General features: G+C 44.8%; 1 protein-coding gene and 2 pseudogenes across 3 annotated transcripts in view; 1 reads left to right on the top strand and 2 right to left on the bottom strand.

Moving 5' to 3' along the window:
• Positions 1 to 578: 578 nt before the first annotated feature.
• On the bottom strand, positions 579 to 2,485 carry LOC308510316 (ubiquitin-ribosomal protein eS31 fusion protein-like; annotated as a pseudogene). Its single transcript has 2 exons — positions 2,482 to 2,485; positions 579 to 1,089 (listed from the first exon to the last, which is right to left on the bottom strand). The product of its transcript is annotated as a ubiquitin-ribosomal protein eS31 fusion protein-like (transcript).
• A 257-nt stretch (positions 2,486 to 2,742) lies between these two features.
• On the bottom strand, positions 2,743 to 8,430 carry LOC308510310 (PEST proteolytic signal-containing nuclear protein-like; annotated as a pseudogene). Its single transcript has 2 exons — positions 8,250 to 8,430; positions 2,743 to 3,084 (listed from the first exon to the last, which is right to left on the bottom strand). The product of its transcript is annotated as a PEST proteolytic signal-containing nuclear protein-like (transcript).
• The window catches only part of TIAM1 (TIAM Rac1 associated GEF 1), a 347,472-nt gene continuing 340,646 nt past the window's right edge, over positions 7,424 to 14,249 (top strand). Inside the window, exon 1 of the mRNA XM_081076606.1 lies at positions 7,424 to 7,481. The gene's annotated coding sequence lies outside the window, so the exon portion shown is untranslated. The remainder of the gene's footprint in view (positions 7,482 to 14,249) is intronic.

The following is a 14,249-nucleotide window of genomic DNA, read 5'->3' as shown; positions in this document are numbered from 1 at the left end:
AAGTTGATTGTATTTGCAAAGACCCAATTTCCAAATAAGGTCACATTCATACGCGTAGGTACTTGGGGTTAGGATTTAAACATATCTGTTTGGGGGACACAATTCAATGCAAAATAGTGTCCAACTATGTCATTGACTGCCTGTTGAAATCAATAAGGACATGTAGCATAGATGTGTACTTACTGCTAAGAGATTTGATTTTCCTGAAGCTTAGCTCTAATGTGTCATGGTGATGCATTTGAAACTTTCAAAGGCTCTGTCTAGCCCTGGGGTCCCAGCCCTGCTTTCCCATTTCATTTCCCAGAACTGCTTTCTTAAATAGTCTGAGCCAATGAAATAGGAGTCCCTTTTGCTCTGGAATATATCCTATTCTCTATTCCCCCCCCCCACACACACACTGTTTCTAGATCTAGACTGTTCCCATGTTTGCTCATCAAAACCTACCTCTTTTCCAGGTCTGGTTGAAATCAGCCATCTTTGTGCAGTTTCCTTGATGTCCTAATTTTGTTGTTGGTTTTTTTTTTTTTTTTTTTAATGTCAGTTCATGTCTTTCATTACCCCATATACAACTACTCGCCTTATGGTTTGTTGAAGCAGTAGGTCAGACGACACTTGCCACAATAATGTCTGTCAAAGTGACTGGCCATACAAACTCCAGCACCACATTCATCTGAAGGGCACTCCCGATGAAGGTGACTGCTTTTGCCATTCTCATCCACCTCATAATATTTCAGGACAGCCAGCTTACCCTTCTTTCTCTTATGCTTATTCTTCTTGGGAGTGGCGTAAGACTTCTTCCTTTTCTTAGCACCACCACGAAGTCTCAACACAAGATGAAGAGTGGACTCCTTTTGAATGTTGTAGTCAGACAAAATGTGTCCATCTTCCAGTTGCTTACCAGCAAAGATCAGTCTTTGCTGATCAGGAGGAATTTTCCTTCTTTATCCTGGATCTTGGCCTTTACATTTTCTGTTGTATCCGAGGGTTCAACCTCAAGGGTGATGGTCTTCCCAGGAAGAGTTTGCACGAAAATCTGCGTCTTCACGGCAATTCCACCACAGATGGTGGATCGGAAAAACCCTTGATGTCCTAATGTTTAATGGCTCTTTTCAATCTGTTAACATAGTCTGCCTTGTGTTTTAGCAAACTCTACCTAGACTGCAAACTCCTTAGAGGCCAGGGGCTCAGGCAAATTTATCCTGGCTTTGCCCCTGGCACCACTGGACGAGTTGCTGTTGTTATGATAAATTTGCCCCAATTTACCAACATCAGCAGTCAGTATATATGCATGATGCACAGGTCTTTGCCAAGACAGTGGGCTATGGAGGGTGGTAGCTAAGGGATGAGAAGCCTAAAGTAAAAAAGGCCCATTCTTAGGAGACGCTAGAGACAGGCAAATTCCCTAAGGACCCGCTGGCAAGAAGAATGAGTCTCTTAGCTGCTGAGGAGCAGTCTTCAGCCAGGCTGAATCTGATGCTATTGCAGGAGCCAAAATTAGGCAGCATGTACTCCGAGGGAGAAGAAGGGTGGGTGTCTTAGTTTGGGTTGCTGTAACTAAATATCATAGACTGGGTGGATTAAACAGCAAACATTTATTTCTCACTGTTCTGGAGGCTGGAAGTCCTGAGAGGCCTGGATGGTCGGGTTCTTGGTGAGAGCCTTCTTCCTAGATATGTCCTCCCATAGCCTTTCCTTGGTGCATGCACGCACGCACGCACAGCGATCTCAAATCTTGTTCTCTTTTTATAAGGACATCGATTCTATCATGAGGTCTCCACCCTCATGACCTCATCTAAATCTGTTTACCTCCCAAAGGCCCCACCTCCAAATACCGTCACCCTGGGGGTTGGGGCTTCGGTATGAATTTTTGGAGGGTAACTTTCAGTGCGTAGCAGGGAGCAAGCAGCCGGGCAAGCAGGTTGGAATCGGCAAGTCAACAGAAACCAGAAAACAAAGAAAAAAATCAAAGAGCATTGCACCAACATATGTTTGATTTCAAGGTGGGCTCTTCCAGGCCTGGGCTTTGTTAAGGGTCACGGGGGTTTGGGGCCGAGCGGCTCAGGACCTGGCCTGCAGATGGGTGGGGAAGAATTTGTGCCTGGAAACTGAGAGGCTTTGGGTAGAAAATCACGGAAGATCCTGAGGGTGGTAGGACAGGTAGACAGCATGAGAGGCTGAGTTCTGGGATTTCAGGAGAAGGCAATTTGGCTGGGAGGTAAGACTGTCCCTCAGTACAAGCAGGGAGTGAGACAAAGAATGACGAAGGGTGTCTTCATGGAGGAGGGTTCCATGGAGGATGGCTGGTAGCATGGGGGGGCCAGGATTGAGAGACTAGCCTTTATTCCCCATGACCATGGAGGAAGGGGTAAAGGTGACTGGTTCTAGGGAAAGTGAAACCTCAAGGATAAGGGATCCAGGCCTCCTCCTTGGCATTCCCCAACTGTTGTGCTAGGTGGAGGCAAGCAGGTAGAGCTGGGTTACGCATGTGGCATCTGAAGGGACTTTGTACTGCACACGGACCAGCTGACTCTTTAAAATGTATTTTTATTTACTGCATGGTTGTAAGAACAATCAAGTACATTTATTTATTATTATTTAAATTTCAAGCTCATGTATTAGTGTACCACTCAATCATAAAAAAAAAAAAGTGGCTTCAAAGATAGGCTTACACCATTCCTTAAAATGGAAACTGTTCCTTTTAACTTTAGACCCACCCCACATCCCAATTTCAAAACACATCATTTAATTGTCTTGGTCATGGACATTTCCAAGATGAGGTTTCATATTCTCCCTTAGCTTCTAGTTATCTGAAAACGCATGCTTTCCTTTACTGAAGGAGTTTGGTCATGCTGATGTTGGTGTATCCCTTCCAGGATTCTTCATTCTCATCTTTGCTTCTGGAGACATTTTCTCTAGTTCACTATTTTCATCTTCATTAAAAGCTGCAGCTACTTGAAAGCGTTTTTGATGCAAGAGTTGAAACAGTTTCTTTAGGTTTACCTGATCCAAGTTTGATGGATATGGCTGAGGCTTTCTTTGTTGTCTGAATACCTATTGCAAATCCAAACTTGGAGATCTTTGTAGCTTTGTTGGGACGTCTGCAGTTTCTTCTTCAGCTGATCGCTTCTCTGCACTGCGACTCCAGGACTCCAGCGGCTCTAACACACTGTGGCTTCTCAGGCTTCTCCTGTCCCGCCTTCCTATTGGCCATTTTCCCCGTCGCCAACAATCCAGTACGTTTAAAAGAAGACATTCTCCTACATTCCTGCTATGGGAGCTTATTGGCTGTTTTTGGATTTTTGTTGTTGTTCTTTCTTATCCATATTTTCCATCACCTTTTACATATTTATAACTCTTACAGAGATTCAGGTTTGTATTCTGTTTCTTTTCACGAAACATTGTGTCATCACCATCTATCCTGTAGCCATGTTGTCCCCATACTTGTTGTCCTTTATGACGGTCACATATTCCAGCGAGCTGATCAGTTACTTAATCATCCTCCTGTAAATGAATATTTATGTTGTATTCTTTTTTTTTTTTTTAATCACTATTTTAAGAGTCTCTTGAAGTTGATTTTTCTCAGGATAAATTCTCAGGATGTACTATCTGCATTAAATATGACATTTAAGAAAAATGGCTCTTGATTTGAATCACCAAAGTGCCTTCCAAAAGTCCTGACCAGTCACTATGTATGTCAGACTCAACACAGACTAATCAGCACCGGGTCTTAATCATTTAATTTTGTTTTGTTGATGTGAATTGAATCTCTCTTTCTTTGCTTTCTTGACTGAACTTTTTGTGTTGATTATTGTAAACATTGTTTTAAGCTTTTACAGAACGCTATCATTGGCTTATGTCTTAAATCCTTAACATAGCCCCGAACAAAACAAATAAATAAAACCAGAAACAATTTTGTTTGGAGTCCTCATCCGTGAGACCATGAGGTTGAAGCACATTGCTACTTCTCAGGGCCTTTCCAACTTCCAATGTTGTTTGTGTCTTTGATTTTATGAACCAAAAGTTTAAAAGGTGAATGAGATACAATGTTAAGAGTTCTGCTCCATGAGCCGGTGAAGTAGTTGTAGGTGACCTGTTATGGCTATTTTGTTTTTGTTAATAGACTATTTTTTAAAGTGGTTTTAGATTCATAGCAAAATTAAGAGGCGGTTACTGAGATTTCCCATATACCCCCTGCCCCCGCCTGCACAGCCGCCCCCATTACCAACATCCCTCCCAGAGTGGTGCGTTTGTTACAGTTGATGAATGTACATTGACACATCGTCACCCAGAGTCTATAGTTTACATGAGGGTTCTCGCTTGGTGTTGTACATCCTACGAATTTTTACAAATGTATCATGACATGTGTCCACTGTTACAGTAACATACAGAATAGTCTTACTGCCCTAAAAGTCTTCTGTGCTCGCCTATTCATCTCTGCTTCCCCTCAACCCCTGGCAACCACTGACCTTTTCACCATCTCCGTAGTTTTGCCTTTTCCAGAATGTCATAGAATTGGGTTGTGGTCGATTTCAAGGATGCCATTTCACCCTTGAGAGTCGTTCCTTGGTGGTCTTTCTGCACCTGCTCTTCTACTGGGATTGCCTCTAGATGGGGTTTTAGAGTAGGAAGGATTGATAAGGGCCTCCCACCCCAGGAATCTTCTCGACGACACCTTGGCAGAGAAATGTCACCAAGCCTCTGTTGTGGTTCCCATCATGGAGCCCGGGTTAGAACAGAAGACCCAGAGTCAGAGGGTCTGGGTTTCAGTCCTGGCCCTGACGCGGATTAGCCAAGTCACTTGTCCTTTTGGAGGCTGGCCCTATCTGGTCCCTCTGTGGAGTGATGCTGGAGCAGTGTCCACTCCTAGGGTATAAGGGTGACACGAGATACACATAGGCTGGCCTTTGTTAACACCAAAGGAGGGTAGGAAAGGCAGTCTGTTGAGGCTGAAGCTGGATGGCCTTGTCCTTGGTTGAGCAAATGAATTGTTAGAAGTTGTTCCCTGCAGGGAATGGAGATCTGCCTCCCTGAAACTTCCTCCCACCAATGCTGACTCTGCCCTCTGGGGACATAAAGCCACCTTTCTCACCCATAACCATTTGTACTGGCTGTCAGGCCCCCTCATTCCAGCAGCTCTTTCCAGCAAAACTTCTCTGCTCCTTCATCTGTCCTTCGTGTCACATGGATTGTTTAGTTCTGTAAACACCCAATTCAGCATTTCAAATTTGGGTGTAGGAAAGTGTTTTAGGCTGGATTGTGTCTTCATATGTTGAAGCCCTAACCCCCAGTACCTCAGAACATGACTGATTGTGAGATTAGGGCCTTTAAAGAGGAGAGCAAATTAAAATGAGGCCATTAGAGTGGGCCCTCATCCAATCTGACTGGTGTCTTTATAAGAAGAGGAAATTGGGACATGTGCAGAGACATCAGAGATGCTTGAGCACAGAGGAAAGGCCCTGGGAGGAAACAGTAAGAAGATGACCATCTTTGGGCCAAGGAGAGAGGCCTCAGGAGAAACCAACCTGCCGACACCTTGATCTCAGAGTTGCGTCCTCCAGAACGAAGAAAATAAATTTCTGTGGTGTAAGCCACTTGGTTTGTGGGATTTTGTTGCGGCAGCCCTAGCAGACTAACACAGGAAGATAATTCAGTTTTATTCCCATCTTCCCACCTGTTTTCATTTTCAATATCATATTGCAGGCCCTTCTGCACATTTCTTACTGAACTTTTTTGGAGAATTAGTGAGATTTGAAGATTACATGCTGTCCTTCATTTTATGCTTTTTCCTGGGCAAAGACTGAGGAGTGATTTCTTTTTATAAGTAAATAATCAATACTTTTATAAATGGTGTTATGACGATGATTGTGACACTGGCTATTTTTATAAATCCTCTTTTGTGCTGGGCATTTTTGCTCCTGTGCATGTTATTAAAAAGTCCTGGCAAGGTGGGTATTGTTGTCCTATTTTACAGATGAGAAAGTAGGGAAACTGAGAGAGTAGATGATGGAAGCAAGGCCACTCAATGTGGATTTCGTGGATCCACGAAATGCGTGCTCCTCAGCTGATGGGAGGGTTTAGGTGGTTAGGGGATTGGCTAAATCCCCCCCAATATTCTGTCTCTTCCAAGACCACTACGTTCTGCAGCCCCTTCTATTTCACCTTCCTCTACTGAGAGGTCCAGTGTGCTCATGTCCCCTGCTCGACTGAGAACCAACCCGTTCTCTGTTCTCTCATTTAATGTGATCCAATAGCTCACAGTCCTCAGTCAAAGGTATTTTATTTAGGCAACACCATTTAAGAATGGAAGAAATTTCCTGTTGAGAGGTTTTATATATGTGGTGTGTGTGTGCTCGTGGAGGCAAATGGATGTTTAAGTGTGTGTGAGGCGAAGTCGAGCAGACTCCGGAAGTCTGGGGACCACTTAGGTCTGTAACCCTCACTCTCCCACCAGCTGTCCAGCCCCGCAAAGCCTTCTGGGTTTCCCATTTATGGGACCCTTTTACTGTTATGACACCTGTTTAAATCTGGTGTTTCCATTACGGGGAGGCATGTAGGTGGCTGGAACAAGCGGCTGAGCAGTGCCGACGTGTGCAGGCTGCCGTGCTAAGACAGGCTGCCCCTCCTCCCGTCACTTCTTGTGGAAAATCCATTTTTGGTGTTTGGTTTCAGTGAGAAAAACATAAAAATATTTTCGGGGACCCCTCCCTCCACTTGCTTGCAGCTAAAGTTTCAGCCTTTGACAGTGGGGGCCCAATCTCCTTTGAAACAAAGACAGCACTAATCAAAACATTGGTGGATCCACATTTTCTTTTCCTTTCCTTTTTTTCCTTTTGTAGGCAAAAAAGATGATCTTCTAAAAAATGTTATATGGACTTGTTCTGTGAAATTCCATGACATTAAACTTGCATGGTGACAGCTCCCTTAGAATTACCGACGTTATGAGGCAGGAGAGCATGGCTGTAGATAGGGTGATATCCCCATTTTGCAGGTAGGAAGCTGTTAACCGACATTTGTGTGTGTGCATATATATACATATGTATATATATACACACACACACATATATGTATATATATATATATATACTTATTTAAAAACAGGAAATTGAAATACAGCAAGCATCCAGAAAAGTATACGTGATCGTAGGTAGCTAGCTCGATGAATTCTTATAAACAACACACCCCAGTAACCAGCACTCAGATCCACGGCCACAGCCCTTCCCTGTGCCCCCTTCCTGTCAGCACCCCCTTAGGGGCGATCCAGTCCTGATTTCTAACACAGCGACTGAGTTTTTTACTTGATAATGATGAAGTCATATTTCATGCCTTTCCATGCTTTCAAGATGTCAAGTGTCTACTAAAGTATACACGAAGAAGTCTTGTTCTCCTCCTAATCCTGTTTACCCCATTCTTTCTACACCCTTAGGTAACTACTTTTCTTGGTTTCCCGTGAATCCTTGCAGTATGGGTTGATATAAATACAGGTATGTATTCTGATTTTTGCACTTTTCCTTTTCAAAAGATAGCACCCCCTTCTCACTGTTATGTTCTGTGCCGGATAACTTCCCCTGGTCTCCCCGCTTCAGTCATACTATGCTCTGTGTAGTGGGTTGAGTAGTGTTTGCCCCCTACCCCCCAAACTCATGTCCACGGGGCCCTCAGAGTGTGACCTTATTTGGATATAGGGTCTTTGCAGTTCATCCAGAGGAGGTCGTACTGGATAGGGTGGGCCCTGAATCCAGTGATTTCAGATCAGGAGGTACAGGCACAATGCGAGAAGGCTGTGGTGATGGAGGTGGAGATTGGACTGATGTAACCACAAGCTTCGATTGTGGGGGCCACCAGAAGCTGGAAGAGACAAGGAAGGATTCTTCCCTAGAGTTTCCAGAGGGGCTGCAGAAGGACACTGGAAGTCCTCTGCCCACACCTTCCTTTTGGACTTCTAGCCTCCAGAACTGTGAGAAAATGAGTTACTGTTGTTTTAAGCCACCCAGTTGGTGGTACTTTGTTATGGCAGCCCTGGGGAACTAATACACTCCCCTTGCCCTCTCTCCTGAACTTCCTACCCTCTCGCTGCCATCTCATCTTTCCCCACTTCCCCATGGAGGTCAGCGGCTCGTCCAAGACATGTCTGATCGTGTCACTCCTGCAGAGACTCCCCATTGTTCACTGGATGTAATCCAAGCCTCTTGGTCTGGCGCCGTCCCCTGCTCTGCCTTTTCCTCCTCACCTATCACTCACCCCAGCCTCACCTACTCGCTCTTGAGGTGGATATAGATTGGCAGCTGCCCGTGGGGTGCCTGTGTTTGGATTGAAGAGCACTGGGTATGACTGAATTTGATGCATGTGGATGGATCTTCTGCGATCCAGTGGTCCACTGCTGTCCTCACAACTCCGTTCATTAAAAGGCTCTTGCGTTTCAGTTACCTTCATGGCCTCCCAGGTGGTTCAAGTTGCAACCTTCACTCACAGATTCACAAACGCAATGTGCCCCCGCCAGTGCTGGCACAGGGGCATAGTGCTGAGGACACCCTGGTGCGCATTGTCTGCTCAGCGACTTACTAACAGAATGACCTTGAACAATTTATTACCTTGTTCCATGCCTCAGTTTTCTCATCTGTCAATTGGGGGTAATAATAGTACCTACCAGGTAGCGCTGTTATGAGGGTTAAGTAAGTTAATTCTCGTACATGTTTTCAGTGGGCCTGGCACCTGATAAGAGCTCAAGAAGTGTCAACCCAAAATCTCTTTGCTGAGCTGTCTGTTCTCCCCTTCCGGTTTAGTCCTGCTTGCTTTTTAAGGCTCAACGCAGGCACCGTCATCTCTAGAAAGCCTTTTGGTGGGACCTTTTCTGCTGGCATTAAAATCCCATGGTCTTCTATGAATCTATGAGGTGTGATCAAAAGATATGGTGAATGTTTAAATAAAAGCATTTATTACAGTAAAAGACACATTGCCATTAATCCCCCTCAAAATACTCCCCTTTGCTTCGAACACACCCCATTGTTCTTGCCACTTTCTGAAGCAGTTCTGGAAATCCTCTTTTGTGAGTGTCTTTAGTTGTGCTGTTGTGGCTGCCACGATGTCCTGAATCAATTCAAAATGTTTACGTTTCATGGTTATTTTGACTTTGGGGAAGAGCCAGAAGTCGCATGGTGCCAGATCCGGTGAATAAGGTGGATGAGAACACACCGTAATGTTTTTATTTGACAGAAATTGCTGTATCAGAAAACGATGTGTGACACGGAGCCTTTCTGTTGTGATCATAAAATATGGTGAATGTTGCTGCCAAGTGCCATCCACCTCTTCAATATGAGAAGAGGTGTGTTGATCCTTAGTAACAGTGTGTGACAAGTTTCAACTTGTTGGGTGCAGTCGGCCAGGTGTGAGCTACGGTTGAGAGAAAGTGTGTTTTAAAGTGTGCCATAAACCATTCTCCATCATGACAATACTCTGTCACACATCGCTTCTGGTATACGGCAATTTCTGTCAAATAAAGACATTACAGTATGTCCTCATCTTCTTATTCACTGGATCTGGCATCGTGTGACTTCTGGCTCTTCCCCAAAGTCAGAATTATTCAGGACAGGGAGGCAGCCATGACAGCGCAAATAAAGACACTCATGAAAGAGGACTTCTGGAACTGCTTCAGAAAGTGGCAAAAACAATGGGGTAAGTGTGTTTGAAGTGAGGGGGAGCATTTTGAGGGGGTTTAATGGCAATATGTCTTTTACTGTAATACATTTTAAAAAATTTAAGCATTCGCTGTATTGTTTAATCACATCTCATATGTGTATGCCTTTCGAGGCCTTGAACTTCTTGAGGGCAAGCCCCTTCTGGAACTCGATCATCCCCACTCCTGCCATGGGGGGCCTGGCTCTCCATAGGTCTTCCTTCAGTTGGATGCTTGCTCAGGAAAAGAACAAGTAATGAGCTGAGCGTCCTCCCTAGTGTCAGGATGCCAGGGCTGTACCTCAGACTCTCCTGTCAGCTAAAAATACATGTCTTGGGTGGGAGCTTTTCTGTTCCCATGGGGGAGGTGTAGAGAGTGTCTGAGCTCCGTGAGAGATCATGGCAGTGGGAAGGAGAAAAAGACATGGGTGGAGAACCAGCCTTCCAGCTTAACAGTTAAGGGGACTTGCTGCCATACCAAAGCTCCCATGGGATCTGATAGGCCGAGTCCTTAGATGGCAAGCCAAGCTCATTTCTGCCTCCACAGTGTCTTCCCACTAAGCTCTATAAAGCTTTGTATCCATCCCATCTATGAATTTTAAGGAATCAGCTAATTTAAACATGCTTCAGTTTTAAGGTGCTATGAGAAAAAATTGGGTTAACAAGAACTTCCTGTATCAGCTTAGAGCAACAAGGACCCTGAGGAAAATGTCAAGCACTGAAAAATCCCCTAACAGTGATTATTCTTTTAGGATTTTTGGAGTAGTAAAGACTCAGTGTGATGGACTGGTAGACATTAAGATTCTTAAGTGCTGATTTTGGAATCTTTGGTTCTGGAACTTAGAAGAGGGCTGGCATTAACTCAGGAAGATCAGTTTCCTGTAGGTAAAGATGCTTGCTCTCTTGGTGCAGGCACTGAGATTTAATGACCTTTAAATAAGGCATGAACATCACAAAAGAAAAGGACCTCTGCTCAGTATGTTGGGCTTAGAAGTTAATGGTGAGTTTGGACATGCCTCGCATGGTTTTTCTGCCTAGAAGGTACTTGATAAATATTTTTTGTTTTCCATTACATTGAGGGTGTTAGGTTTTTGGATCGGAAACTTAGGACCCTGGAGAGGTCCTCCTGATTCCAGGTGGCTATTTGCAACAGGTCAAAGGACATGTTTGTCCTTTTTTTTTTTTTTTTTTAAAGATTTTACTGGGGAAGGGGAACAGGACCCCATTGGGGAACAGTGTGCACCTCCAGGCCTCCTCTCCAAGTCAAGTTGCCATCCCCTCAATCCTAGTTGTGGAGGGTGCCGTTCAGCCTCAAGCTGCCATCATCTCAATCTTAGTTGTGGAGGGCGCAGCTCAGCTCCAGGTCCAGTTGCCGTTGCTAGTTGCAGGGGGCACAGCCCACCATCCTCTGTGGGAGTCGAACCGGCAATCTTGAGGTTGAGAGGATGCACTCCAACCAACAGCCATCCGGGAGCCCAGCAGCAGCCCAGCTCAAGGTGCCGTGCTCAATCCCAGTTGCAGGGGGCGCTGCCCACCATCCCCCGCGGGGCTGGAGGAATTGAACTGACAACCTTGTGGTTGAGAGCCCACTGGCCCATGTGGGAATCGAACCGGTAACTGTGTTGTTCAGAGCTCGCGCTCAACCAACTGAGCCAACCGGCTGCCCAAGCTATCTCTTAATAATTTTTATATTGATTATATGTTGAAGTAATATTTGCAATGCACTAGGCTGAATAAAGTAGGTTATTAAATGTAATTTAACCTTTTTGTTGTTTTGAAATGTAACTACTAGAAAATTTAAAGTTATGTTTTTGTTGGATAGTCCTGGTCTAGAGGATGATTGTCCACTCTTTTTCTGGGGTAGCCTGCTAGAGTGGGTGAATGAGCTCTTATTTGAAGACTCTCTTAATTCTGATCCCGACCTCCCGCCATATTTGAAGCCAGGGCGTGGGAAGCATGACAAGTGGAAAGATGAGTGACTTCTAAAAAGTGAATTTTCCTAACTAGTGCACTGGGAGGACAGGAATTTCCTCTGCAGCAAAATTAATGTAGGACAATTTAGACGATCAGGTAGACGTGATACCAGCACCTATTATGAATAAATAATAGCACCGCATATTTAATTGCTTGACTCCCTTTTAAATACTTAAGAATAAAGAAGTAAGAGTAGTCAAAAGATTTTGAAATAGTTTAGGAAAAATTAATCAAGAGCAGAAAAACAGTAGCATAGCAAAGGAAGGGAGACGCAGCATCCTGAGTTGAGATGTCACATGTTGGCTTGTCACATCCATAATGGCATCCATCTGTGTGTTGGCCTGGTCGGGGATGGGCATCCATGATGGTGCTGGTTTTAGTGGGTCCAAGGGGCGGTTTCTGTGTCATCTTCACGCCTGCTCCATAGCCAGAATAATGCATCAGTCCTTGCGTCATTAAATGGCTCTGTAGAAGAATGAATTACAGCAGTCGCCCCTTAGCCTCAGTGTGGTTTTGCTTTCCGTGGTTTCAGTTACCTGCAGTCATCCATGATCTGAAAATGTTAAATGGAAAATTCCAGAAATAAACAATTCATAAATTTTCACGTAGGTGCCGTTCTGAGCAGCGTGATGAAATCTTGCCCCATTCAGCTCCATCCCACCGGCCATGTAAATCATTCCTTTGTCCGGTGCCCCCGGCTGTATAGTCTTGTCCGTTAGTCATGCAGCAGCCTTCTTGGTTATTAGATTGACTATCTCGGTATCATACTGTTTGTGTTTGAGCAACCCTTATTTGACTTAATAATGATCCCAGAGCCATTCACATAACTTACATTACAGTATATCGTTACAATTGTTCTATTTTATTGGTAGTCATTGTTGTTCATCTCTAACTGTGCCTTAATTTATACATTAAACTTTATCATAGGTACGTATGTATAGGAAAAACAGTGTACACAGGGTTCAGTACTCCCCGCGGGTGCAGGCATCCGTGGGTGGTGTTTGCGTGATCCCCGCGGATAAGGGGGGGCGATTGTACATGCCTGTCTGCTTCTCTTGCTGTTGGTTTCGTAGTTTCATATTTGTTTCCCTTGCTGTTGCTTGCCGGCTTGTTTCCCCCGATGGATCTCTAAAATCCTTGTGATGAGAGATCTTGTTTTATCTCTTTAACTCCTGTATCGTTGAACATAAAAGGCATATTTAGGTTGTGTTTGTTAATTGATAAAGTTAGTGCTTAATAAAAAATGCAGATCATTCTCTTTCCTTCTCTTCTGCCCTCCTTCCCCTCTGATCCTGCTCTTTTCTCTTTTGCTGTGTCTCTCCCTCCATTTCATCCTGTTTTTTTTCTTAAGTATGGGCCACATGGAGAAGTCCTGAAAAATGTGTGTTCAGCCGGTCCTTCTGTACCCTTTCTTTTTCCTAGGAAAGCTTTATCTGAACTGAATGCCGCTTGCTTTTTTATTGGATCACTTCTGCCCTTCCCTCTGCGCAGTCTCCTCTCACTAAGGCACCCCAGAGGTGGAAGGCCTTCACGTGGTACCCAGTGGCTGGCTTACAGCACAGACTTGCCTTGGATGGAGGCCAGGAACAGGGTTGGAGCTGGGCAAACACTATTCCACCGGTGAGCTGATTGGATGGAAGCCCAGGGTGGAGCACCTACCTACCCATGGGCCAATGGAAACCTTATTTTTCTTAAGATATTCCAAACAGTGAAGGGGGAATAAACAGTCTGCTAATTAATTCTGTAGGTGGCAGTAAATTTGGAGGTGTTGCAAAGCCCTCTGTGCACAGAGGACATTGGGGAAACACAAAGAGCTGTAGAAAGGTGAGGCAAGGCTGGGGGAGATGAGATTCTGCCTGGAAAAGTACAAGCTGCCATCTGGAGAGAAATTAGCCAAGATAGTGTGCTCCGTGGGGCGTAAGTCAGTGGTGCTGTGTTTGACTTGGAGCCAGCACTGTTAAGTCCTGTTTCTTGTTCTTAATAGTCAGTAGTAGTCATTTATTTTTTTTTAACCCCAAAGTTTATTACTCAGGAATAAAGCCACTCCTGTACTCTGTGTATGTAAAACTTGTCCTTAAAGGCGAACAGATAAGAAAGAAGTGTGTCCCTCTAAAATGATTTGCCTGTCTGCTTCCATTTCCTTTGGCTCTGGCTCTGGTCCCCCAGGGTGCCAGGACGTCCAGGATCTTGGGGGTTGGTTCTGGGAATTGGAAACGAGGCCGACCAGCTGGTGGGGCCAGGTGCCTGCTCAGTGTGGATCAGGAGCCGACGCCTTGCTTCTGGGTGTCTGTCCATCAGGAGGCCTCATAGAGTCGGTCTCTGGGCTACCCAACAGTTTACAGATTTATAGATCTCCTCCAGCCTTTGTGGGCCTGCCTCCTCCTGGGAGTGTCATAATTATACAAACGTGCTTTAGTGCTCTGAGCGGGCTTCCATTCGCCAGTTTGAAAAACTGGGATTGCCTTCAGCGTGAAGAACAGGGATTTTTCGAGTTGGATCTCTGTTTAAGTCTCTGGGCAATCTTGGCCAAGGGGCTTAGTTTCTCAGCCTCAACTTTTTTTATCTGTAAAATGGCGCAGTATGGTTAAAGAGATATTGTGTATAGA

Source organism: Rhinolophus hipposideros (genome assembly GCF_964194185.1).
Source record: "Rhinolophus hipposideros genome assembly, chromosome: 2".
In the NCBI taxonomy this organism is placed as follows: domain Eukaryota; kingdom Metazoa; phylum Chordata; class Mammalia; order Chiroptera; family Rhinolophidae; genus Rhinolophus; species Rhinolophus hipposideros.
Note: the sequence above shows the minus strand (reverse complement) of the source record. Positions and strands in the feature narration are given on the sequence as shown.